General features: G+C 57.5%; 1 protein-coding gene across 4 annotated transcripts in view; it reads right to left on the reverse strand.

The window, feature by feature from the left end:
* Positions 1-25,035, reverse strand: part of RAI1 (retinoic acid induced 1) — a 121,085-nt gene extending 96,050 nt beyond the window's left edge. The window contains exon 1 of one of the 4 annotated variants that reach the window (XM_038537114.1): positions 24,923-25,035. The gene's annotated coding sequence lies outside the window, so the exon portion shown is untranslated. Of the gene's footprint in view, positions 1-13,618; positions 13,953-24,922 lie in introns of those variants that run through there. The other 3 variants (XM_038537115.1, XM_038537113.1, XM_038537116.1) reach the window with 3 other exon arrangements.
* Positions 25,036-25,540: the final 505 nt, after the last annotated feature.

The following is a 25,540-nucleotide window of genomic DNA, read 5'->3' on the forward strand; positions in this document are numbered from 1 at the left end:
GAACGGCCCCAGCCAGTCCCCAGCTCCGCCTCTGCCCAGGCTGAGCCGCCTCCTTAGCACTCTCATTCTCTCTGGCTCCATGAAAAGCAGGTTTCCAGAGCCCCAGGAGCTATACCCACGCGTGAGCACACCCCCGCCGCAGGGCTCTCATCTGTGGGGCCCCTAAGACTCAGAGCAGAGCTCCAGCCCTCAGCCCACACAAGTGCCCTGACACACTTCACTATGGATCTGGTATTGGGGTTCAGGGAGCCCAGGCAGGGGTTCCACCTTGACCAAGGCCCATTGGGCATGGAGGCCACACAGGAGGGAGAGGAAGGCCAGAGTGAGGTCAGGGGCCTGGATGGGCTGCCTAATGGGCATCTCACCACAGCGCGCCCAGTGGGGCTGTGGCCACCTGGGGGCAGGAGAGGAGCCCGCCCGCCCGGAACAGCCCACAGGACACCACGGCGGGCGGGCGGGCGGGCCAACCTGGCTGCGGTGAGCTCAGAGCCTGGGCCGCCTCCCAGCTCTGCCTTCAGCAGCCTGAGCCACCTGCTCAGCCTCAGGCGCCCCCTCCACTGAACACGGACCTTGTCTTCCTGACGAGGCGCAGCAGGGGGCTGGCACGCTGCAGGCCCAGAAGCTGTCACTCTTGTTATGGCAATGGTCCCCTGGCTGCTGTGAGAACAGGTGGGAAGAACACCAGGCTGTGGGTTCCTCTCATGCACTGAGTAGACTTGGTCTAAGTCCTTTCTGCTCACTGAGACTCAGTCTTTCTACCTGTAAAGTGGGGTGATGGGGTAACGCACCCCATAGCACCTGAGGGTAGGAAAGACCCATGGAAGAGGACGCTAGGACAGACTGCTCCCTCTGTGTCCAGAGTGAGGCCAGCAAGGGTCCCCAGCACAGGGTTCAACCTGGCAGTTGCAGAGCTGGTCAGCTCTGGGTGTTTCCATGGGGGGTAAGCATTTGCACACCGAGACGATGGGCTCTTGTTAGCAGACGCCTGGCTTGAGACAGGGATGTGGTCTTCAGTCTCTGGGCCACTGCTCTGTGCCCTCACCATGCATGGAATCCCTCAGTTGTCAGAAGGGGTAGACAGGTAAGAGAGGGCCATTGCTGAGGGATGGGCACATGGGGCATCCCAGTCTCAAACGACAAGTGACAAGCTGCCTGGGGACATCACAGGAGGCATGCAAGGAGGTGCCAGTGTGGGGAAGCCCAGGTGGCTCAGCGGTTTAGTGCCACCTTTGGCCCAGGGCCTGATCCTGGAGACCTGGGACTGAGTCCGGCATCAGGCTCCCTGCATGGAGCCTGCTTCTCCCTCTGCCTGTGTCTGTGCCTCTCTTTCTCTCTGTGTGTCTCTCATGAATAAATAAATAAAATCTTAAAAAAAAGAAATGAGGTGCTGACGATAGTGATCCGCTCACCCACAGAGTCCAGGCCCAACCCAGGGAACTCTGGGATTTCAAGATTCCATAATGAGGGAATCTTTCTACATGGCCTCCCAGCCTCGCTGATGAGAACAGCCCAGAGGGAAGGCCACCAGAGCCAATTCCTTTCTCCTTCTATCTAGGCTCATGAGCCCTTGTGTTGCTGGAGCAAACAAGGGGCTTGCTAAGCACCCAGCTTCTCGGAATTCATCAAAGGGTCTCCTCCTGGGGAGGGGGCTGGCCCCCACCTCTACTGCCACCTCCAGGTCTGTCAACACTTGGGAGAGGACCCAGAGAGAGCCAGGGGCTGAGGAGTCATTACAGGGAAGCAGGTGGGTAGCAGAGCGAGCGGAGGAGGGTATGTGGCAGGGACAAGGATGGCAGGGGTGGCACCTGAGAGGCTGGGAGATGGCATGGGGTGGGGGATAGGGGTGCAGCCTAGCCCATATGATGGCAGCCTGAGGTTCCTTCTCCTACCCTCCATACTGTGTGTGCCTGGGCCCCTCAAGTGCTCAGGGAGCCTGAAAGCTCCTGAACCACTCAGGACTCGCCTCCGCTCGCCCCTCTATTGGCTCCCAATGGGCTCATAATGAAAGCTGAAGTCCTGGTCTGGCCTGCAGGTTGGGCAGGGGCCCTTACCCCTCCCCTTCACTGTTTCTGGGACACTCAGGCTTCGGCAGGGCCCTTCCCCCAGACAGCCACGAGGTTCACTTGCCTCCCTCACACATCACCTGTTCAGGAGGCCTTCCCCGATTCTCTAATTTAAAACTGCAAACATCTCCCAATTCCCGAGCCTCTTCTCTGCTCTGCTGTTCCCTCGGCGCATTTGCTGCCTTCTAGCACACTCTGTAGTACTGTCTCCCAGTGGAACCCAAGTTCCGCCAGGGCAGGGATCTCTGCTTTGTTCCCTGACGTCAAACCTAGAACCATGCCAGGCACATAGTAGGGGATCAATAACTGTGTGTGGAATGAAGAGCACACCTGGTTATTCAAGAAAGAAAAGCCTCCATCTGAGGCCTGAGCTCTTTCAAAGCCTTCCCCTGTGGGAGTTTCAATTCTTTTTTTCTCCTAAGAAAGCACAGAGAGGAAACTTTGCGCCACGGCTTGGCTCAGGCCCCGCCCCCAAATCAATGGTTCCCTCTTGACGACAGGGGTGCTTCTCGTTTCTCTTCAGTGTTCAGTCCAATAAGCAGCCCACTTCCTGGATAGCTCCCCTGGTGTTGCTTGGGCACTGGTTCAGCAGTGAGGATCCCAGACCTCCGCTGTCCCCGAGCTTCCTTTGCAGACCCCTGTGTGGTCCTTGTCTCCGTAGATCTTGGCCTGGCCTCCTCCCCACCTCCTACCGCTGATCCTTCCTTTCACTGGGTTTTGCCCTCTCCCTTATGCTCAGGTATGAGGCCAAAGGGCAGAGTCTCCCTTTAGCCTGGCCAGACTCACCTGCCACCCCTCAGCCTTTTCTCAAGCAGGGGTCCGGAATGCCGGTCCTTCCCTGTGCCCAGCTCTGCAAGTCTGATGCCAACACCTGCCCCTTTTGGCATTCCCCCCTCCCAGCCCCACAGGGGAGGCTGGCCCGGTCCCCCAAGGGCCACCTGAAGCAGCTCTGCAGAACAATGGCTACCTCCCCCTGGGTTTCTGAAACAGGTGCTCAAGAGACTTTTGACAAATGAATGAATGAATGAATGAATGATGCCAACAAATTAGCAAGAAGGTGAATAAATGAGTGAGAGTCTGAGTGGAATGATTCTCGAAGTAGGTCAACAATGAAGTTGTATTTTTTGGGCAGGCCTCCTCTACGCTCATGGTTCTCTTGTGGGGACCCCTGGTGTGGGGGGCATCTGGGTGATAACGATGACGTCGGTAGTCTTATCAGTCAGTCTAGGTGAGGCTATCTTGCTACAACAAAACCGCCAAATCTCAAGAGCTTAAAACAACAAAAATTTATTTCTCGTTCACACCACACATCCTCCCCGGTGGGGAGGCTCCTGCTCACTAAGCGTTCCCACTTCGGGCTGTCAGAGGGAAAGAGTGTCCTGGCATGTCGCCCTCGGCAGTGAAATGCTCGGCCTGGAAGAGCTGTGCAGGTCACTGGGCAGACCTGGTCATGTGACCCGACCCACCGCAAGCCGTCCAGGAAGCATGATCCTACCACGGCCTTGGGAGGTTGAGGAACTGGAAGTTTCGGCCAACAGCTCTAATGACACCTCCAAAGATACCAACAACAGAATGAACAGCAGAGACCACTAATGGAGCCGTCCCTGTGTCCTGGACACTGGGCTTAGGACTTGAAGTGGGGTTTCACTTAGTCTGCATGGAATCATCCTGAGTTCTGAGGCTACTGCTGGGAATATTCTCATTTTCCAGATGAGGTAACTGAAGTCCACACAGTGAAGCGACTCACCAAGGTGACACAGCTTGTAATCAGTGATGCAGAGATCAGAACTCACAGCTGTGGTTCCAGGCCCTCATGGACCCCATTGCCTGGCTCGGGCTCTTAGCTTCCTCCACTGAGGCTGCCCAGGGGGTCAAGGCTGGCCCTCAGACCAGAAGTGCCCCACACAGAGGGCCATGCTGACCAGTCCTACCAGAAACTGCCACATCCCATTCATTCCAAAGATGTCTCCAACACTGGAACCCCTACAGTGGGTGAGGCGAGTCCCAGGTTTTACTGAGAGAGAAAAAGGCTCAGAGGGAGTGATGACCGAACCAAGGTCACTGTGCAGGGCTGAGACAAGACCACAAAATGGGGTTGTGATCACAATTACAGATGACATGGCACATACCTGACACCCAGTACGTGCTCAACAAACACTGTGGCTCTTAGGATTGTAAATGGCATTTATTTTTGCATCCCATGTCCTTCTCCTCCCATTCCAAATCTGAGCCACAGACTATGATTAACCCTTTCTGAGCTACAGTGGGGCCCCAAGACCAGAAAGCCTATGGCTAAAGACTCTTGCTCTGGCTGCCCTAAGAATGCATTTCGGTCCCATAGGCAGTCCCTTGTCCCAAAGATTTTATGCCTAGAAGTTTGACCAGAATGAGCCCCCACCCTGTGCCCAAACCCTGCTTCGCATCCATACCCCAAGCAGTGTCAGCGACTCACAGGGTAGTAGGCCCCAGCAGTCAGCCTCCAAGGGCAGCCATCCTCCTAATGTGGACAGGTCAGAGCCTTCCCAGCCTGCTTTGAGTGCACCCTCCACTAAGAAGCCTGGAGTCTCCAAGTCTCCTTACCCTTTTGTCCCCTGTGCTCAGCTCCTAGAGCCTTCCCACTGCCTGTGAATTCTATGCATAGTTCACTGTCCCAATCATCCAGTCCAAAAGCATTTATTGAGCACTACTCCACACAGAGCATTGCCAACCACCATGAGAGAGGTGGAGTTGAAAGGGCATGGCCCCACCTTCCTGTGAGCCCAGGGTGTAGCAGGAACATATGCATTCATGATGCCCCACAGCCCAGGGGTTGCTAACACAGGTTTTGAAGTTGCACAGAGATGGTTCCAGGCCCAGCCCTGCCACTTCCCAGCTGAGAGACTGTGGAAACTCTCTATCATCTCCACTGACCTTAGTGTCTCTATCTGCAGAATGAGATAGTAACAGAATCTACCTCCTGGGTGGTAACAGTTACTGAGTACCAAGAGCTTTGTGCAGAGCCTGGCACATAGTAGGAGCTCACCTCTACTGTAATCCTTATTCCTCGCCTTGACAGGACAAGGGCAGAGTCCCGAGGCATGCCAAAATAGACCTCCCTCCGGGCTTCCACCACCTCATTAATAAGAAAGGACTGTCCACCAGGCTAGGATGCCACCTGACGCCCCTGGCAGCCTGCCCATTCACCTCCATCTTGTCTGCAAGGACATCTGGGGATGGGGATGGAGCATGCCAAGTTCTGGCTGAAGGCCAGGCATGCAGGGACCCCAGCAAACCAGAAGAGACCCACCCAGCAGGTCCCACTGCCATTGAGCTCACATAAGGTCATTGCAACACACCACACACACACACATACACACTGTATGCACACAGTAGGTCCATAATAAACATCCTACATGGGGCTGAGGCTAAGTGGTGCCCTAAGGTGAGGCAGGTAGTTAAAGTCTGCAGTCCGGGGGGACTGAATTTGATGTCTCAGCAGTAGGGAGCCACTGAAGGTTGCAACTGGCCAGTAGAGGGACTTCTGCCCACCTCCCCAGCCTCAGGTCTCCCCACCCTCTAGGAAGCTGGAGCTTTTATGTGGTGTCCCTTACTTCCCCCACCACCAATATGAGTCAGTGTTCTGCCCCAGGCCTTTGCTTCAAATGTTCTTCCCACCTAGAAAACTGTTCCCAGGCCCTCTGATTAGCTCAGGTGTATCCTCCTTCCAAGCTGGGCTCAGAAGCCTCTCCAGACCTTCCCAGTGTGGGCTCAAAATCTGTTCTCTGCTTCCTGCAAAGTGGTCCTTTTTACATTAGAGCACAAGTATTTCCTTCTCAGGCCACCTCACCCAGACAGGAGTCCTTGGAGAGCAGGGTCCTGATGTGACTACTCTCTGTGCCCCAGCACTGCCTGACACAGGACAGGGCAGGGATCGGTGGCTTCATGATGGACATCACCATAGGCTTCAAAGTTCTGTCTCAGAGATGGCACAATGGAGGATGGAGAAGCCCACTGGGTGAAATGATATCCTTGGTGCACCTGCTCCCTCTCCCCTTTCTCCTTCCTTCTGCAGAGAGGTGAGAGGGGGAGAGGGGCAGGACTAGGAGAGAGACAAGGGGGTGCAGGTCTAGGCCGCAGGCCCCTCCCAGTGGCTCACTGGGTGGGGTGCAGAAGAGCACAGGCAGGTCCCACAGAGAACACCTGAAATCTCCATGTGTCCTGACCTTCCCATCATTCCCTACAGCCCCAAGGGCCCTCACTCTGGCCAGAGGGCTCGGGGCAGCACTGCAGTCCACAACTCATGCCATCCCCAGGCATGCTGGGACAGTCAGACCAGACTGACCTCAAGGAACTGTCCGTCGGGGGAAGCAGGACACACCAGGTCACCCCTCATCCTAGGCAGCCCCTTCCTCCAACAGAGGGAGCAGGAAGACAGAGGCTGCCTTGTTGGAGGGGACAAGGGTGGATTTCGGGGCGGGTGGGAGAGGCAGGAGACGGGCCTTTGTTCCAGGCAGCGGGAACAGCTTCTTGAAAGGCAAGGGAGGTGAGGCAGAAAAAGACAGGCATCTGGGGGGCGGGGGCGGGGGGCTCCTAGAGGTCGCCCTGGACGCCCTCCGGGGCCCTCGGCCCACGCTGAGCGACCACCGTTGTTGTCGGCGCGGGGCGGCGTGGCCGCGGCCGGGCCAGGGGACAGCGGCCGTCCCGAAGGGCCTTGAACGCCAAGCCCAAGGTGGCCCAGCGGGCGGCGGCGGGCGGGCCGAGGGAGCGCCGAGGCCGCCGGCGGAGCAGGTCCCCGAGGCAGGGCGATAAATTAATTAAATGAACCTGCCACGCCAGCCTCTCCCCACCCGCGCCGCACTCCGGGATGAGCGGGGCCGGGCCGCGCCCGCCGAGGCCCCCCGCCCCTCCCTCGGTCCCTTCCCCGCCGGGCGCCGTTTTCCAGGTAATTAAGGCCGTGCGGGCAGGCGCGCAGCTGCTTCCGCGGCCGGCCGCGCCTCCGGCCCGGGCAGGTGCAATTAAAGCCGCGCGTTCGCGGCCATTAAGCATTAATGCAGCTCATTAGCATAAGAACGAGAAGACGCTTTGATGGCGGCAACCCCGCAGGGGCGGCGGGCGAGCGCCGTAGGGGCGGCGGGGGGCGGGCGCGCGAGCCCGGCGGGAGCCCCGGACCCAGCCCGGCCACAGGCCGCCCCGCGTGCGAAGGGACCCGAGCCTCCGTCCCGGCCCCCGCCCCCGCCCGGGTCCCAAGGAGGGCGGGGCAGGAGGCCCACCAGCGAGGGTAGGGGTCTCTTTCCCAAAGGCACCGCAGGGTAAACTGAGGCCCGCAGGTGCCATGTGACTTGCACGGGGGTCCCACTACCAGGGAGCCAGAACCCACCTCTCGGCCTGCAAGAGGTTCCATTATTAACAATAGCAATCCACACTTAAGCCCTGTTTCTGAGCACTTAGAGGAGACTGTCACTTAATCCCACCTCCTCCACCCAGCAACCCCAGGGGCCAGTGGGTACTTAGAATTGTGATCCCCATTTTACAGAGGAGGGAACTGAGGCTTGAGAGAGACTGTAATTCACCGCAGGTCCCATGGATGGTAAAAAGCCAACGGGAGGGGATCCCTGGGTGGCGCAGCAGTTTAGCGCCTGCCTTTGGCCCAGGGCGCGATCCTGGAGACCTGGGATCGAATCCCACGTCAGGCTCCCGGTGCATGGAGCCTGCTTCTCCCTCTGCCTGTGTCTCTGCCTCTCTCTCTCTCTCTCTCTCTCTGTGCGACTATCATAAATAAAAAAAAAAAAAAAAAAAAAAAAAGCCAACGGGAGGATTTGAACCTGGGCAGTCTGGCTTCTGAGGCTGGGCTCAGAACCAGGAAACCACAGCATGATGGTGACACAGGCGGGAGGGGTGGAGGCTGTGGTTAGGTGCAGGCGGTGTCATCCCACCCCAACTGGGTGTCAGACCACGGCCAGTGACATCAATCATAGCCTTGGGAGAAGCAGGTAATAATCCAGAGTAGCAGTAAACCGGGGGTGAAACTGCCCAAGGATTACTCACTGGCAATTTGTTTTGTGTCCCCCACCCAAACACTTGGTGGGCCTTCAAAATGGGTCTGGGCCAGATGTGGCGGGAGGACAACCAGCCTGCCACTTTGGTCTAATACCTGGCATTTAGTAGTTCAAGAAACATTATAGCTGAGCAAATGAAAAGTGAATGCCTGAATACACGCTTCCCTCCACAATGGGATGGGGGTAGGGTGGGGTGGGGTGGGGGATCAGGGACTGATTCTCAGATTTCATCTCTTTCAGGCTTCCTTTGGCCGGGGAGGTGGCTCTGTGAGAGCAAAAGGGCTACGACGAAATGGCAGGTGGGGCCTGAGACAGCCTTGCTGTGCCGTGGGCGTCCCCTGGGGCAGTGCCTCGGGCATTCCAAAGTCAAGGTTGTTGCTGAAAGATGTCTTGAGGGCCCTGGTGAGGAAGGCAAAGAGCACAGGAAGAGGAGACACAGGCTGCCAGAGGTGATGGAACTTGAAGGAAACTTCCAGCCCCTGAACAACTCAGAGAAGGTAGGCAGTTGCCTGGGGCCACACAGCAAACCCTCCCAACTCATTCAGTCCTAGATGTGCCTTTAGCAGGTGTCCAGAGCAGCCTGCAGCTGAGACACGGGACTCCTCGCTCCATGAGAAGCTCATGCAATGCATTCTTCCAGCCTCTGCCTTGGCCTGCGATAAATGTGCATTCCCATACATGAATGTATAAGGACACCAATAATATGATTATTTGATTACTGTCTTTTCCCCCTTGGCCGCACATCCCAGGGGCAGGGATTACGGAACACCCAGATCATGGCTGATTCAGTGCTGGACCGCAGTAGGCTTGCAAACGTATCCGTCCACCAGATTAAATATTATTAGGACAAACAGTCACAATGCCAAAGAAAAACGCATGCCTGAGTGGGGGCTTTCTTGCCTCGCCAAGTCCTCAGATACCCGCTACACACACACATCCGTACACAGCTGGCTTTATGGATCTGGACTGGCCTCGATGCCTCCACAGGCAGGAGAGGGGCTTGGCCCCCCTCTTCCCAACCTGACCCTGAGGCCAGCCCACCCCCTCAGCTGCCAGGCTGGCCTGCAAAGGTATCTGTCCCAGGGGGGCCCTCAGAAGCCTCATTAGGAAAGTAGTGACAGACGCATTAGCTGCTGAGGGTGTGTGTGTGTGGTGGTGGGTGGGGGGAGCACTGAGGGCTGTCACAAGGCTGAGGAAAACCAAATGCCTGCCACTTCCTGGGCCTCTGGGCCCCATCTGTGCCAGGGGAAGGGATGGAGACAATGGCCCAAGGACAGACTTGCCCCCTGGGACTCACCCTGGGTCTCAGAGCCCAAGGCAGAGATGTCCCAGCCATTCCTTGCCATTCTTGCTGTCTGCTTCCTGGCCAGACTCGACTCACTGTGTGATGCTTGACAAAGCCCTGCCTCCTCTGTGCCTGGGTCATTATGGTTCCGATGCTCTGTCTCAGGGAAACTCAGGGACCTGGGAACCCACTCCCATGTAACAGAAGAGGAAACTGAGGCTCAGGGTGCTGCCCCAGAGCACAGTACTAGAGTGGGGGCTAGGCTCTCCTGAAGGTCCTGGCTTGGCCACTAACAGGCTATGTGGCCTCTGGACTTCAGAAATGCAAGCCTGAGCCACAGTGACCCTGGAGTTCCCTCTGACCTCTGAGCCAGCCAAGGTCCAGGAAAGCCCGGTTCTGCTGGAAGAGGGTCAGGGATTATCAGTGTCCCCTCAGCCCCCAAAGCCAGTCCTTCCTGGACCTGAGGTGCAGCCACACACAGAGGTGACCGAACCCTGACTCCCAGGGCACTGAGTTCTGTCCAGCAACCCAGTCAGTGACCATTGTCTCTACCATTGATAAAAAGCAGGTGGGTAAAGTCCTATACCATACTCCAGATGCACACAGTAACAGGCCTCACACCACAGGATATGCACAGAAACAAGAAGACAGATACCCAGCCACACACACAGGTCCTCTGCCCACAAATACAGACATGGAAACCACATACACACAGAGGAGCACAGTCCCCCACATTGTACCACTGCACATACGAGTACCCGAGACGTGCTCAGACAAATCAACCCCTTCATCTCATTTCTCCAACCCAGACACACACACACACACACCACAACCACACATACAACCACAGGTTGGTCCCAGTCACAAAGACACCCACTATACGTACAAATCACATACACAGGTGCATACTTAGCAACCCAACACAGACAGACTCATCCACGTGCCTGGATGCAGCAACCATGGAAGAAGCATCACCCCCTCCACGTACAGAAATACCTCCTCCCCATCCATGGACACAGCCACATGCTGCACGCACAGGTTCCCAAGGCCAGGAACGCACACGGATACACACTCATCTTGCCACTCGGTTAAATTCCACACGGCAGGCGGTGCCCCACCCAGAAGGGAAAATCCAGATAAATAAATCATGTTCAGAGCATCAATCTCGGCCCCAACCTGGCTGCCTCCTTGCTGCAGGTAAAGCGAAACAGGTCTTAAATATTTTATAAATGAATAAACCTGTTAAGAGAATATAATTTACAGGGCCATTGGCTGTAGGCTCACAACATCCCTCCCACATCTTTTCATTTTGGAGAACACGTGGTGGTGGCAGGTGGTGGCCACTGGGGCATGATGTCTGGTGCCCCACCCGCTGCCCTTCTGCCAGGGGTGCTATTCCCAGGGAAAGGGGCATTCTGTGATTTTCCATCCACTAAATCCAGCTGCTGCTCAGAGTCAGGGCCCTGCATTCTCTTGTCTCTTCAGCTCCACCCCCCCGCCCCAAGCCTTGGATGCCTTTTAAATGCCAATCCATCCCTGGCAACTGTGATTTCCCAAGGCCTGTTTCACACAGGGCTTGGATGTGTTAGAACTGAACTGTTCAGGGAAGGGGAAGAAGAGAAGTCCTGGCAGGAGGGATAAGTGGGGAGCAAGGACAGCTTGTAGCTAGGCCTGAGGGGCAGCTGGGCATAGGGAGGCTGTGCCTGGTGCCAGGCCCGCACACACCCAGGGAGAGGCTGAGCAGCTTAGGGCAACGAAGTCTCCTAAGATGTAGACAGGGAACAGAAGGTGGGTCCCAGGACCAACAGAGGGTCTTTGGGTCTGAGCATAGCTCAGGCAACGGAGGCTGGAATGAGGCTGAGGTCTGAGCCTTCGCTGAAGCCTTATGCAGCTGGGGCCAATTAAAGCCCCTTGCTGCTGGGACCTGAGTCTCAGCTGGGGCCTCGAGTCTTCCATGTCCCTGAGCAGGCGAGGTGGCTCCTGGGTCCCCAGCTGGCAGGATCCTCTGGCCCAAGCTGCTTTTATCTGAGGTTAGTGGCAATGAAGAAGGGCTCCTGAGGGTCTTTGAACAAAGTTAGAAAGGGATCGTCTAGTCCAGCTCTTCTGAAGCTCTCACAAGAATGTGGTTCCGGTTCTCTCAAAACTCCCACAGACTCAGGAGAAAGGAGAGTGTTACACAACATTAAATGAAAAGAGCAGGATATCAAATGGTACACACAGGAGGAATGATGGTATGCTTAAACAACAACAAAAAACCCCCACAAACGGGGCAAAGTCAAACGTGGCTGCCTTCGGAGACTTGGAGTATGGGTGAATTGTTTTTCTTTTAACTTGTCATAATTTCCAGAAGTCTATAACAAGCCTGTCCTCCTTTTATAGTGAGAAAAAAAACCCTACCAAGTGCCTTACAAAACCAAATATATAGACTGGTCCTATATTTTACATTTATCTATCATATATTCTTTATGTCTATAAAAAATGTTGACAGTGGTTATGCAGGGGTAGGGGTAGAAACACAGGGGATTTTTACTTATTTCAACATAAGTAGATTTAGATTTTTCTCAGTTCAACATAATAACATGATAAACATCAAAAACAAAATGCATGGGATGCCCGGGTGGCTCAGTGGTTTAGTGTCTGCCTTTGCCCAAGGGCGTGATCCTGGAGACCCACGATAGAGTCCCACATCGGGCTCTCTGTGTGGAGCCTGCTTCTCCCTCTGCCTGTGTCTCTGCCTCTCTGTGTGTGTCTCTCATGAATAAATAAATAAAATCTTTTTAAAAATGCTTAGGACTGGGAAATTATTTTGATATAAAGTCTGAGGAGTCTCTCCCGTTGCATCTGAAAGCCCCTTCTCACTCTCCCTCCCAGTGCGTGTGCAACGGGTGAGGCTTGAGAAAAGCCAAAGGACAGTTGCTCAACAGGCACACAGCTTTCCTTCCAAGACCGAAGGGCTGGCATCACATTTTGCTGCCTGCCCAATCCAGGTAGGAGGGGACAGAGGGTCAGCTGAGTCGGTGCCTCTATAAAGACTGGGGGAGAGAAGGCGGCCCTGGAGTGACCGGTCAGGGACTTAAGGCACTAGGAGGAAGGAGGGGTGGAGGAAGGGCTGGGTTGGCAGCAAAGTTCCGGAAGGGGCTGCCCCCAGGGTAGGCGGGGTGCCCGGGCTCCGGAGGTAGGAATGCGTCTCCAGGCCAGACAGCCCGGATGGCTGCCAACCAGGGGAGGCCCGTGCTCCTGGGCTGGAGGGGGGCCGTCTGGGTGGCGGGGTCCAGGCTAGGTCCCTCCTCTCTCTCGGGCCCACGGGCGGCCCCAGCGAGGTGGCAGTGCTGGAGGGCTCCGGGACAGCGTGGCCTGGAGGCCGGCCCCTGCTTTCAACGCCTTCCCTGCCGCGGGAGGGAGGGGTGCAGCCTCTCTCCCCAGGTCCGGCCCCGGGAGGCGCTGCCTGCTGCCCCTGAGGAGGGGATGCGCGGCTCTGAGAGCAGAGCCCTCCCGAAGCCAACCCGCACAGGATCCCGGCGCACCCGGAGCCTGGAGCCGCAGCCCCCGGTTCCCGGAAAGACTCGGGCTCGGCGGGGGCGGGGCGTCGGCGGCCCCGCCCAGCGGCCCCGCGGAGCACGCCGGGACGGGGCGCTGCCATGGCGACGGGAGCGGGCCGCCCCGCCCCGCCCCGCCCCCCGTGCGGCCTCCGCGCCTCGAGGCTCCGACCCCTCCCGGCGTCGCCGGCCCGCCGGCCGGGGCTTGTCAGGCCGGACGCGGCGGAGGAGGCCCCGGCGCGGCCAAGATGGTGGGCGCCGCGGGAGGGGAGCGGAGGGGAGGGCAGGAAGCGCGGGCGTTTGCCCTCTCGCCGCCCCCTCTCGAGGTTGAGCAGAGGAGAGGAAATGGCCCCGGAGGCGATAATCGAGCTGCCAGTGTGTCTGGCCTGACAGCTCCTACCTAAGCCTCCCCCCGCCCCCTGCCCAGGCCTGCCCTGCCCGCGCCGGGATCATCCAGGACTTGACACCCGCGCCCCCCGCCCCGCCTTCCTGCCCCTCCCCCAGCCCAGTGAGCCTGCACCCCCGCGAAGGGGCATCGTTGGGTTTCCCAGGCCCGGCCCGGACAGGCCGACCTCTGCCACCCACACCCCGGGCATCCGCTCTAGGACAGCGAGAACCTGCTTCCCCTCCGTAGGGCTGCTGAGGCTCTGAGCAGCCCTCCCTGCCCTCCCTGGAGACCCAGCTAAGCTGACAACTTACCCCGAGGGGTGGGGGGGTGGTCCCCTCTTACCTCGTGCTCTCCCAGCAACAAGGGGGCACACGAGTAATGGGAACTCACACTGACTGGGCCAGGCCAGTGGGGCTGGATGACTTATCTTCCCGAGTCCTGCATGTGAGTGACTCTGCCCAGGCTCCGTGGGCAAACAAGCCCAGATCTGTTAAGGAGTGAAGTGGCAGGGCTGGGACGCAGCCAGGCTGTGCCTCTGGACGCCTGTCCATACACAGTGGCACTCCCTGCTCCCTGGCCGCCCAGCCTGGGCTGGTCCAGCCGCCTATCTCTGGCCCAGAGCAGTGGCCTGGCCTCCCAGGCCCTCCTCCTCCCAACGACCACAGGCCTGGCTTCCCTTCTGAGACGCCAATCTGCAGCCACACAAAGCCCTGTTTGTTTGCTTTCTCTGCTGCTCCCCCTGGATCCGATGTCTTTCTCTGCTACCTGCCGGCCTGGCTTCCTCTCCAAGCTGCCCTCCCAGCCAGCTGAAGGGAAGGAGGGGGCAGCTATTCCAGCAAGCCCTGCCTCACAGCCACCCCAACATTCCTCAAATCCACCTCCCCGGTGCCAGGGCACCCAGCTGGGGCAGCCTGACCCACAATGGCTTTGCAGCCCCCTTGCTGCCTCTCAGAATATAAGGTGCCAGCTGGGTGGAACAGGAAAGATGCCTGCAGCCAGGGGCTGGGGCAGGGGGAGGGGAGCCCAAGAGGCCCAGCCAACCTCCCCTCTCCTTTTGTGAGCAAGGCTTGTTTTGTTCGTCAATCAGGAAGGCAGCCCCTGACTTCCCAGCAACCCACGGGCTGCCAGGAGATAAGGAGATGAATGAGGCCAGGAGGGCTGAATTGGAGGAGGCAGAGGGACACCCTGGTTTTATGGCCCTCCCCCACCCCTGTTTTTCTGGGAGTTCTGGGTCTCCCAGGCTCTAGGACAGACAAGGGCTTACAGGCTGTGCTGCGAGCCTTTGGTGCTAGGTGCCCTCTCCGTGCCCACTGTGGGCAGGCACCTGAATAGATCCCTCTGCATGGTGGGCACCCCAGAGTGTGCAGCCTCAGGCACCCTCTGCAGTGTCTGGGGAAGCCTCATCCGCCTGAGCTGAAACAGGGCTTTCACAGGCAAAGAAAAATAAACACCCGCATTCCACACCACCTTCTCTACCTGCAGAGTGGGGGCTGCCCTCTCTTCCCGTTCAAATAAAGAAACCCAATACTGATACTGCACAAGATCCTACAATCTCTCCCAGTTCCCTCTACCCAGGGCTCTTTTATTGTACCCCGCCACACTGGGTGGCCCAGGGCAGGTCCTAACCTCCCAGGGCCTCCCTCTTCCCCTTCCTGTCCCCTCCATGCAGAGTTTAACCCTTACACCAACTTAGGATAAAGGCATGATTGTGCCCACTTGACAAATGGCAGGAGGCTCATGGGACAAAGCCACAGAGACAAACTGCCCCAGAAAGGATTCAAGCTCATTTCTGTCTGACTCGAAGCCCTAAAAACTTCCCACCAGGTTGCAGTATCACTTCACAGCCAGTGATTTTCTGCTGATTGGAGGAGTGACCACCATGAGGAGGTGAGGGAGGAGCAGGTACGGCCGCCAGATGCTGTTTCCAATCTCAGCACTGCCACTTGGGTGCTGTTTGACCTCAAACAGGTCACTTAACCTCTCTGAGCTTCAGTTTCCTTGACAATCTGTATAGGGTGGTTGGTAAGGCTTAGAGAGGACAGACTACCCAATGCCCATTAAAATAGCAGGCACTCATTGAATGATGGCTTTTCTCTATGATCCCTTCCAGCATCCAGAGAGACGGGCATTTATTTCTTAGAGGCAGGCGAGAATTCTACCACTGAACCACCCATGCTATTTATTTCTTAGAGGAACCAGACCTCTTCCACCTCTGCTTTCACCCATCCGGCCCTGCTGCCAGTTGTCCCCCTAGTCACCATCTCCTGCCCTCTGGAACGCTCAGGTTAAGGCTGAGGGCTGCCAAGCTGAGCTCCCCAGGCCCCTGTCCTGCTCAGGAGACCAGGGCCTCTCTGTTTAATCAGCCAGGGCGAGGGCCCCAGGGGACAATGTCACCCTAAGGGAATGAAGCCAGCTCCGTCCACATCCTGCTGGACTCAAGAAAAGAGAACCACTCAATTAAGTCTGATTTGCCAAAACGTCTGTTTTTAGTGCTATTTCGGGCCACGGTGGGGATTTTCTGTGCTTGTCTCAAAGGTATCCTAAACCAGATTCCTTCCTACCTCCCCCACTCCCACTGTGTTTGAAATGAAAATATGTTCTTCCTCTTCTCTCTCTGTTTTTTCCTGCTTCTCTTTCCCACCTATCAGAGGGATGCAAATAAGAGAAAAGGGTGGAGGCTGGGCCCCCACAGGAGGACAGCACCCCCCACTCACTAGGCCTGGGCAGGCCCCCTCAACTCAGTCTCCCAGAGTACAGCACACTGGCAACTATGGTTTCCTCAAAACAGCCTGCATGTGAGAGCATCTTGGGTCTTTATCTTCTCCCAGCCCCTGGAAGCCTCTGAAGCTTGATCATTTTCTGCTGTCTCCCTAGACACACACCAGGCATCTGCCCTTCCCTCCACACACCCTTGTCTTCTGCCTCTGAGCTTTTGCTTGGGCTGAGCACCTCCCCCAAGGTCTCCATGCACTTTACCTTCTTAGCTTGCAACACAATTATAGTTAAATCCACATCTATGCAAACATGTCATTTTTACTTTTTTTTTAAGATTTTATTTATTTATTCATGAAAGACAGAGAGAGAGGTAGAGACACAGGCAGAGGGAGAAGCAGGCTCCCTGCAGGGAACCCTATGTGCGACTGGATTCCCAGGACCCCGGGATCACAAACTGAGCTGAAGGCAGATGTTCAACCACTGAGCCACCCAGGTGCCCCTAATCATGTCTTTTTTTTTTTTTTTTAAGATTTTTAAAAAAGATTTTATTTATTTATTCATAGATACACAGAGAGAGAGAGAGGCAGAGACACAGGCAGAGGGAGAAGCAGGCACCATGCAGAGAGCCTGACGTGGGACTCAATCCAGGTTCTCCAGAATCGAACCCTGGGCTGCAGGCGGCGCTAAACCGCTGCGCCACCGGGGCTGCCCTAATCATGTCTTTAATGTCTGCCAATCTACCAGACTATAAGCTTCACGAGGGCAGGGGCAGCATCTGCTTGGCCAGTACTGATCCTCCAGGGCAGGCTGTCAACCTCCCTTGGCACTGCTGACGTTTGGGGCCAGATAACTTGTCGTGGGGGCTATGCCCATGCATCCCAGGATGTGTAGCAGGATCCCAAGCCTCTACCCACCAGATGCCAGCACCTCCCCAGTTGAGACAACCAAAAATGTCTCCACACATGGCCCACATGTCTCCAGAGGGTAGAACTTGCCCCCAGTTGAGAACCACTGCTCTAAAGCCTGGAAAGTGCCTTCCCCAAATGAATGAATGCATGACTCCTCTTCCCTTCCCACCAGAGGGATTCTTATGTCTTTATCTCTCTCTCTTTTTTTAAAGATTTTATTTATTTATTCATGAGAGACAGAGAGACAGAGAGACAGAGAGACAGAGAGAGAGAGAGGCAGAGACACAGGCAGAGGGAGAAGCAGGCTCCATGCAGGGAGCCCGATGTGGGACTCGATCCCTGTCTCCAGGATCATGCCCTGAGCCAAAGGCAGATGCTCAAATGCTGAGCCACCCAGGGATCCCTGTCTTTACGTCTTATCATAATCTTGTGCAAATTTAATTTTCCCTATCAGACCAGAAGCTTCCAGAAGACAGGCCCATGTGACCTTAGGTGTAGATCAATGCTGATTGCCCATAACTATTCGCCGGAAGAATAACTCAAAGCATCAGAGCGCACCAGACGAAGCCTAGTTCTGGTGCCCCCTCGCCAACGCCTTGGATTACTGTGTGACTTTGCTATGCTAGCTAAACTTCTCTGCGTGTCAGGGTCTCTCCAGTCACTGCAACAATTCTTTGTCCTATGGGGCTCATGGAAGCCCCCAATTAGAATCTTTCAGGTGGTTTTCAATTTACATTTTCTGTGAAATTTTACAGAAATTTTTTTTACAGGTAAATCAGTGTCACCTAATTGTAATTAGGTAAGATACTGATTCACCACTTTGCAATGGGCCAGGTATAGCTGAGTGCTTTAGAGGCACTATCTCATTTAATCCTCCTAAAAACAAAACTATGAAATAGGTACTATTATTTTCGTTTCTTGAGAGGGGAGGGTCCTTCACTGGGAAGGCCTCCTTCCCATCAGGCCTCACCTGCTGAGCTCTCCTGGCAGAGTATGAGCTCCCCTCACCAGGGGTCCAACAAGGCCCAGAGGTAGTGACTGCCTATTCAAGAAGTAGGCCTGCCTTAGAGGGGCTTGGAGGGCTACTCTCCACTCCTCTTCCCTTCCCTTCCCGGGTGTTATCCCTCCCAGGAAAGCTCTGGCTGGAACACACTTTCCCCAGCACAGAGCCACTCTGTGAGATTCTTCAGGGCTCGAATCAAAGATAAGGAGGAACCATCTTATAGATACTTCTATGTACCAGGCGCTGTTTTAAGTCTCTAATGTGCATTAACTCATTAACTCTCCCAACAATCCTAGGAAGTAGATGCTATTATTTTCTCTGCCTTACAGGTGAGGCTACTGAGCAAAGAAGATAGGTCACTCGTCCCTGGTTAGTAAGTGGCAGAACTGAGGTCTGAACCAGCGCGGTTGAGCTCCAAATACAAGTGCAGGGCCTCAATGCCATATCAGAGATGCCTCACACATACAGGGCTGTGTTCCCAGCCCCCTGGTATGTGACAGGGCCCGCATGTGTGACTTAGGGATGGGTGAGCATGTGGTTGCACGGCCACATCCACGGCCGGCCAAGTCCTGGGATCCACACCCAGCATTGGGGGAGAGACCCTCTGGACACAGAAGCTCTGACCAGGACACTGATTCTCACCTGCCCTGCTGTGTAACAAACACTCGCTCCATCCATCTTTCCCTGGCTGAAGAAGAAACTTGGGAAGGATTAGAGGCAAACTGGCACAAACCTGTGCAGAGTCCATTAGCACCAAGAGCAATAGCTGCATGTGCTGCATGCCATCAAGCGGGGCTGCTGCTGATGCCCGTTTTAAAGGCAGGGGGATGGAGCCTCGGAGAGGATGGTCAGCACCCGGATTTTACCCCAGTTCGCCTAACCCCAGGTTCTAGAGCACCTTGCTTCTCAGATTGCAAAACACCCCCACACTGGCATCACATTTAATGCTTGCCACCACTCCCATCTTTGACAGGAGGGGGAGGACAGGCCTGGAGCAGCAGCTGGCACTAAACCTTTGCCTGATGCTGAACCCCGGGCCTCCATAGCTCCCCCACCATGCTGCCCTCCCTGTGTGAGGCCTTCAGGAAGGGGTCCTGGGGGAGGGGGGCCATGCTCCTCTCCTGTCTGCAGGTCCCTTGGATCCCCCCCCATGTGCTGAGTGAGGCCCTTGTCCCCGTTCTGACACCTCTCTCCACTCAGCCCTGAGGTGGGGACTCCAGCTGACATGCTGCAGTCTGAAATATACAGCAAAAGGCAGAGGAAGATGTCCCCACAACTCCTGTCCAGTGGCTCCCAAGGCCCCCTCCCTCTGTTTCCCCCTCATAAGATTCACTCCTGCCCTCCATGGCACCCCTGGGCACTGGCTCCCCTGAGCCCAATCACTTCATATGGAGAATGGGTATTCACTGCCCACCTGGCCCTTGGACTTGGGAGGGTCTGGAAGGCCAGACCACATGCTGGTTTGGCTCTAGGGCCCAGGGTGAGCACAAGGCAAGGGCAGCACCCTGAGGGAGTATCTGCTGAGGGAGGGAAGGAAGGAGAAAGGGAAAGGGAAAGGGAAAGGGAAAGGGAAAGGGAAAGGGAAAGGGAAAGGGAAAGGGAAAGGGAAAGGAAAGGAAAGGAAAGGAAAGGAAAGGAAAGGAAAGGGGCAGGGAGGAAGGAGGGAGAAGGAGGGAGGAGGAGGGAGGAAGGAAAGAGGGGGGAGGGAGGGAGGGAGGGGGAGGGAGGAAGGAAAGAGGGAGGAAGGAAGAAGGAAGGAGGGAGGGAGGGAGGGAGGGAGGGAGGAAGGAAGGAGGAAGGAAGGAAGGAGGGAGGAGGGAGGGAAGAAAGGAAAGAAGCAAGGAAGGAAGGAAAGCAAGGAAGGAAGAGGGAGGGAGGGAAGAAAGGAAAGAAGGAAGGAAGGAGGAGGGAGTAGGGAGGGAGGGAAGGAAGGAGGGAGGGAAGGAGGGAAGGAAGGATGGAAGGAGAGAGGAAGGAGGGAGAAGGGAGGGAGGAAGGAGGGAGGGAAGAAAGGAAAGGAAGGAGGGAGGGAGGGAGGAAAGGCAGGCAGACAGGCTGGCTCAATGTCAGAACGAGCCCTAGTGCTCCTGGATATTTCCTTTCCTAATTCTGAGCACACTATTTAGCAACAAAAGCATCTCCTTCCCTCCTCCCTCCACAGCTCTCTTTGCCCCCCTTCTCCTGCCTCACCTCCCTTTCTTCCCTCCCTCTATCCTGCCACCACGCGCACGCACGCACTGTTTACTCAGGCTCAAGAACGAGCAGAACGAATTCTCTCCTTTGCCAGCAGAGCCCCAGTCCTTGCCTCCAGCCCTGGCACTCACCCTCCCTGTGTGCACCCCCCCCCCATGTCACATTCCAGTCTCAGATCCCCAGTGACCCACCCAGGCACAGGGCACAGCTCTGCCTCAAACAGTCTCCTCAATCCCTGGGGAAACAGGATGAGCCAGTTTCTCCTCAGCCCCTGGGGGAGCAGCCTGGGGGGTGCTGGGCCCCTCTCCGGCCTCACTTGTCTCTCAGAAGTCTGAACGAACAGAAGCCACTGAGCAGGGCCCTGAGAATCTGCAAAGGTCCGGCAGGCAGCGGCCAGGGATCTCAGGGGCCCACGAAACCTGTCAGGGGCTCCCACCCGGGCCCGCGGCACCTAGCCCTTCCTGCCAGGAAGCACTTCCAAGCGTCTCCCGTGTTCCAGGCCTCGCCCTTGGCACTGGGGCCAGGGGAGGAGGGAGGTGTGCTCTCGGGCCTAGATGCTCCGGCCTTGTGGGGAGGACACTGACAGAATTACCGATAATTCCATGATAAACGCTCTGCCATGGGTATAGACAAAGGGAGATGACTCAGTCTGCCTCACAGGTCAGAGAAGGAGGAGACAGGACATCTGTTTTGGTCTTGGGAGGCAGGGAGGAAGGTGAAGGGCATCCTAGGTGGAAGCAGCAGCCTGGGCAAGTGCGTGGAGGCAGGGATATACGTGGCTGAATCCTGAAGGCTGTGCTGTGGGGAGGGAAGGGAAGGGGGTTCTACAGCACAGCAGGCAGAGGACCCTAAAAGGGCGCTGTCATATGGGAAGGACCACGGACTGGACCTGTATTCTGACAGCAGCAGGAGCCCCTAGAAGTATCTGCTATGGTTGAGAAAGATCACTCTGGTAGTGTGGCCCATGCTGGGAGGGGGCAGGATGGAGGCAGGGAGGCCAGGAGGCCCAGCCTCTTCCGTCACCATTCTTTCTGAGCTAGTTCCTCCTGTCTTGGCCACTGTACATGCCACATCCGTTTCAAGCTCCAAACACTTGCTGGTACGTTCCCTCTGGCAGGAGTGCCCCCTCTTTTTCTTACTTACCCATGCTGGAAGCACCTGCTCCAAGCTCCCTCTTCCGTGAAGCCCCTGCCTCCATAAGGCTCCCAACTCTGGTCAAGACTGAATCCTAAGGCTCAAGTTATCTGTCCCACTCATCTCGGAAATGGATTGTACACTGTCTCCCTCTGCTCTTCTTCACATGGACAAGTCTTACCACAGATGCTGCCCTAGCTCTCTTGATCTTATTATCCCCATAACACCTTCATGAACTGGGGGACTTGTTTTCTGCCTGAAACTTGGCTCAGGCTCCCATGACAATACTAGTTCCCTTGAGTATTACCTGGGTCTCAGTCACCCACCAGACTATAACCCTTTTGGAGGCAGATGCATGAAGCACAGGACTTCAGAAATGGTGGGCCCTTGGAAAATATCTGTTCCCTTGGAGCTAGTGAGCCCAGGTACCTCTCCCACAGAGACAGTGCCCATGGTCCACTGCTCCACCCTGTCCTTCCCTCTGGGGCCACACATTTGAAAGTGTGTGGGGGGGGCATCACGGCCACAGGTGGCTATTTCCTTAAGATTTTATGTAATTATTCATGAGAGAAAGAAAGAGAGAGAGAGAGAGAGGTAGAGACACAGGCAGAGGGAGAAGCAGGCTCCATACAGGGAGCCCGACGCAGGACTCCATCCCTGGTCTCCAAGATCACACCCTGAGCTGAAGGCAGTGCTAAACCGCTGAGCCACCCAGGGCTGCCCCACAGGTGGCTATTAAAAGCAACAAGACGGGGGCGCCTGGGTGGCTCAGTTGGTTGAGTGTCCAACTCTTAATTTTGGCTCAGGTCATGATCAGGGTGGTGGGATGGAGTTCCGGGTCAGGTTCCATGCTCAGCAGGGAATCTGTTTGAGGATTCCCTCTCTTTCTCTCCCTCTGCCCCTTCTGCATGCTCAAATAAATAAATAAATAAATAAATAAATAAATAAAGTGCAACAAGATGCATCCATGCACTGCCACGGGGATAAACCAGTATTAATAATGGTGACAGTGCCAACTGGCATTTACTGGGACAAGTACTATTCTAAGCTTTTACATGTTTACATGGACTACTTCATCAAATCTTCAGGAGAGTCCTATGAGGCCAGTACTCTTATCATTCCCGATGTACAGACAGGACACTGAGATACAGAGAGGTAACTCATTCACTATGCAGTAGAGCTGGGGGTTATCCCAAAGCCTTGCCCTGGAGCGCCTCGCCCTACGGCTTCCCAAAGACAAATGGAAAGGAAAAGAGAAGGTAAAGAGTAAGAATCTGAGATTCTCATTTGGGGTAAAAGAAAACTAAGTATTGGCATATATGATACACGTATACTTCAGCGAGTAGCAAAAACCTCCAGGAGGATACATTCAAACTCTGAACTGGGGTTACCTGTGTGGGGAGGTGCGGAGGACACTTTTACTTTTACCCTATATACTTCTGGGTTATTTGCATTTTTCACAATAAGAATGAATCCAGGTGTTACTTGAGTAATTAAAAAAGAAAGAACTTGTCAGGGCTTCGATTAATGTTTGTGGAATGACTAAAAGGCAGATTCATTTCGTAGGACTGTTTTTTCAAACTCTGGGTATGACCCATTAGTGGATTGTGAAATCAATATAGTGGGTTGCAACCAGCATTTAAAAAAATAAAAAAAAAATCAAATAGGCTAGAACAGAAAGTATCAGCTCAGCAAAGTAGAGAAAAAGAGTTATTTCACTCAACTTCTGTTTCAGTTTTATATAGTGGTGGTGAAGAGACTTGTGACCTAAAATGTATTTCTTACTAGAGGTCTCCTGTAGAGTTTGAAAGCCATCCATCTAGACTTGGAGGTCTAAGAGGAATGGGGAAGAGGGGCTCCTGCAAGGGTGGCTTGGTCCAGTGGAAGAGAGATGGGTTTTTCCAAGTGGGTGCATTCCCTCCATTTAGGAAGAAGCCAGAGGGGCCCCTGGCTCTGGGGAAAAGTCCTATTTATTAGCCCACTCTAGAGTTGGCTTCTGGGGCCTGGGTCATCTCTTGATAACTGCTTTCCTCCAAGGCTCTTTGCCTGGGAGAGCCTTCACCAGGGTTCTGAGATGGAGCCGCCCCCAGCCCAGAAGGTCTACCTGGCTCCTCTGTGTCACCCAAAGCTCCTAAGATCGCTCCTGGGGTGCCCTATGCCCCCTCCGCTGTCGAAGGGGCGGGGTGGGAAACGAGATTCCTTTCCAGCTTCCACATCCCCAGAGCCACATCCCAGGGAAGACTCTGGAAACACAGCTGTGTGGTCAGTCGGGAGGGGGCTCCACGGAGTCTGCAGCGAGAGCTGCCCCCAGCCTGGGTGAGCCTGACCCAGGCGGAGCAAGGTCTGCATGGAGGATGGGATGGAGGGAAGAGCAGCAGATCCCCCAGCCCGGGGCTCCCACGGCGCTGGCGCCTCCACTTAGGCGCTCGCCGAACCCACCCCCGCCTCCCCTCCCAGGGCAGCAGACAACTAAAAAAAGATAAAATAAAAAGAAGTAATTCCCCTGCTCTGACGTCAGCGCGAGGTTTTAACAGCCCGGCAGCGGCCTGAAACCGGATTGCAACCAGATGTAATGCCCTTGAATCCTGCACACACCGCTGCGCTGGGAGAGAAATGAAGCGGGAGCGGGGCGGGGGCGGGGGCGGGGGCGGCGGCGGCGGCGGGGGCGGCCCTCGGGGTGGGAGGGAGCCGTGCGGGGCCCGCGTGGGGCCTCTGCATCAGAGCCTCTGCCGGGAGCACGGGCCAGCGCTGCGGGAGCGGGTGCGGCGAGCGGCGAGCGGCGAGCGCCGAGGCTCCGGGCCCGGGTCCGCCATTCAGGCGCGGCCGCCCCTCCCCCAGCCCCCCAGCAGCGCATTGTTACCCTCGGTTTTGTCCAGTCCCCGCCGCCGCCGCCCGCTCGCGGCTCCCCGGAGGGCACGGCTCCCGTCCGCACTCCGGCCCTTGGCGGGGAGCTGAGGACTACGAGAGCCCGAGAAGGGAAACGGGCGCCCCAGGAAGCTGGGGCCGCGGCGGCCTCGGCCTCCCTCCTGTTTCGCTTCCCCTCCGCCCCTCCTCCGAGGCCCCCGGCGCCACCGGGGCCCGAATGTCACGCCCGCCGCCCGCCGCCCGCCGCCCGGCCCCGCGTCCTCCTCCCGGGAGCGCCTGCCTGCGGGGCGCGGGGCGCGGGGCGCGGGGCCGGGCGGCGGGCGGCTTGTCGCGGTCGGCGCGCCGGGGCGCTCGGGCTCGCGGGGCCGGTGCCCCCGCCGTGACGTCACCCCCGAAGGGCCCGTGCCCCCGGGGCCTGGCCGCGTCGGGGCTCCGGAGCCTCGGGCCGCTTCCTGCCGGGTCGCGGGGCCTGCGCACAGGCCCGGGCGCCGCTGCCCGCGCGGGGAGCCCCCGAGAGCCCCGCGCCCCCGCGCCGCCCCCGCGCCCCCGCGCCCCGCGCCCGGCCTCCCGCGCGCTCCGGGCTCCCCCCGCCGCGGGCGCACTCCCACAGCTCCCTCCCGCCCCGGCGCCCGCCGGGTGCCCCCCGCGCCCCGCGCCCAGGCTCCCCCGGCCCGCACCGACAGCGCCGCGGGCCGCCCCCAGACGGCCATCCCGTGACCTCGCGGCCCCCCGCGCCGCCCCGCCCCGGCCCGGCCCGGCCCCCGCGGCGCCCCCGCGCCCCCGCGCCCAGTGCTCACCTCGGCGCCCGCGCTCGCTCGCTCGCTCGCTCACTCGGGGGCCCTGGGTCTGGCGCGGCGACTTGGCGGCCCGCAGGCCCGGGCGGCCATGGGGGTCAGGGCGCGGCGCCCGGCCGGCCGGCGGCCCCGCAGGAAGGAGGTGGGCCGCGGCGCCCCCTCCTCGCGCCGGCGCTCGGGCGGCGGGCAGGGCGGCCTGCTCGGCTCGCCTGTCGCCCTCGCCGCCGCCGCCTCGCTCTCCGCCTCGACTCTCGGAGCCCGGCCGCGGCGGGGGGCGGCGCCCGGGGGCGCGGGGAGCCGGCGGCGGGGGAGCGGGCCCTGGCCGCGCACCCGGCCGGGCCTGCCTGGTGTCCGCGGCGCCGCGGGGAAATGCGATCCCCTCCGCACAGGAAGAGCGGACGGGCGGGCGGGCGGGCGGGCGGGCGGCGCGCGGGGGGAGAAGGAGAGCGAGAGCGGGAGGGAAAAAGTTCCCGGGCGGCCTGGCTGCGCCCGCTCGAGGCCCCGGGCGCCAGGTGGGCCGTGCGCGCCCCGACAGCACCCCCTGGCGGCCCGCGCGCCCCACTGCGCGGCCCCCGCCCGCTCGCCCGCCGGCCCGGGGGGCGGGGGGACGGCGCCAGGAGT

This window comes from Canis lupus, chromosome 5 (assembly GCF_011100685.1).
Source record: "Canis lupus familiaris isolate Mischka breed German Shepherd chromosome 5, alternate assembly UU_Cfam_GSD_1.0, whole genome shotgun sequence".
Taxonomy (NCBI): Eukaryota; Metazoa; Chordata; class Mammalia; order Carnivora; family Canidae; genus Canis; species Canis lupus.